We start from the raw sequence: 1,506 nt of genomic DNA on the forward strand, positions 1-1,506 counted from the left end.
AAACGTTGGTAATGCAAATTTATTTATTTATGTTTTTTATTTTCATTTTATTGTAATTTGATGGTCATAAAAATAAAAAAAGACGAAAGAAGGAAAAAGAGAAGGAAGGGGATGTGGTTGGCTGCCTTCTCATTTTTCTTTCCTGTTTTTTATTTTTTTTTCCGAAAATTTTATTTTATTTTTTTTGTTGGGATTTTTAATTTGGATTTTGGTCTAATTTAACTTTCGTTAACTATGAAGAATTGGAATGGAAGATAAAGGAAGCTGAAAAGAGAATGTGTTTAAGATTCTAGGGAAGGGTGGATTAGGAGAAGAATGTATGAAGGAGTTGTAGGGTGCTAGAGCAGCAAATAAGAAAGAATGAAAGAATGTATGTGAACAAAGGCAAATGGAGGTATAAAAATTTGAAAGAAAAAGGAAACTGAAGTCGCTTAGATTAGAAGCGTAAAGATTGTAAGTAATGGTAACGTAAAAGTTAAGTAGACTAAGATGAGTTTGCGTTCTCATGTTCTCGCTCTCTCTCGCTTGCACTTTCGCTTTAGTTCGCTCGCTCACTCCTTTTCTGATAAGCCCTGAATTGCTCTAACACAGGAAATAGAGATAAGGGACTAGATATGAGACTTTATGTAAATAGTTGTAAATAATTGTATATATAGAAAGGATATGATTGTGAATATATATAAATAAGCGGACAGATTGTAAGGAATGAAAGTAATGTAAACCCTCAGGGGACACATTATGAATAAAGAACAGTTCTGCGTCACCCGCCCTACATAATTCTTTAACATTTTAATAATAAATTCCTTAAGGGTTCTCCTTGAATATTTGCCATTAGGAACTTCAAAAATTCATTGTTTATATATTTCATAAGTATTTGATGGTCATAAAAATAAAAAAGACGAAGGAAGGAAAAAGAGAAGGAAGGGGATGTGGTTGGCTGTCTTCTCATTTTTCTTTCCTCTTTTTTATTTTTTTTTTCGAAAATTTTATTTTATTTCTTTGTTTTTTTTTGTTGTTTTTTGTTGTTTTTTTTTGGGGATTTTTTCAGATTACAATAGGGTTTCTTTTTGGTTTTTGTTTATTCCTTGTGGTCCAAATTTGGTCGTTGGATTCTTGTTTTTCATAACAGGATTTTGCATCAATTCTTCATAGTTTACTCCAGTCTCGTCTTCTATTTCTCTATTATTAAAGAACTCCCTCCTTTCGTGCTCCCATCTCGTTAATTCGATCGCCCTCCCTCTCCGCCCAAATCGAAAATAAGGCTGATTTTTAACGCTATTTATTCTTTTATATTATGTTGGAGACGACAGCAGTCACCTCTGGATGCTTTCTTAGAGCTAACAGCTGTCACTCAACGGATTTTTAGTCGCTCGCTTCCTGATGATCAAGAAAGTTTCTTACAATGCGACAGGTGTTTAATAAAACCACCTTCAGAGCTGCTGCCAATACCCTACTGAGACCTAAATGTTATTATTATATATTATTATATTTTTATATTATATTATA

The 1,506-nt window shown here is 32.4% G+C and overlaps 1 protein-coding gene across 6 annotated transcripts in view; it reads right to left on the reverse strand.

Moving 5' to 3' along the window:
• LOC117177865 overlaps positions 1-1,506 on the reverse strand; it is a 670,262-nt gene that overhangs the window by 411,224 nt on the left and 257,532 nt on the right. The gene's annotated exons all lie outside the window — the stretch shown is intronic.

This window comes from Belonocnema kinseyi, chromosome 8 (genome assembly GCF_010883055.1).
Source record: "Belonocnema kinseyi isolate 2016_QV_RU_SX_M_011 chromosome 8, B_treatae_v1, whole genome shotgun sequence".
In the NCBI taxonomy this organism is placed as follows: Eukaryota; Metazoa; Arthropoda; class Insecta; order Hymenoptera; family Cynipidae; genus Belonocnema; species Belonocnema kinseyi.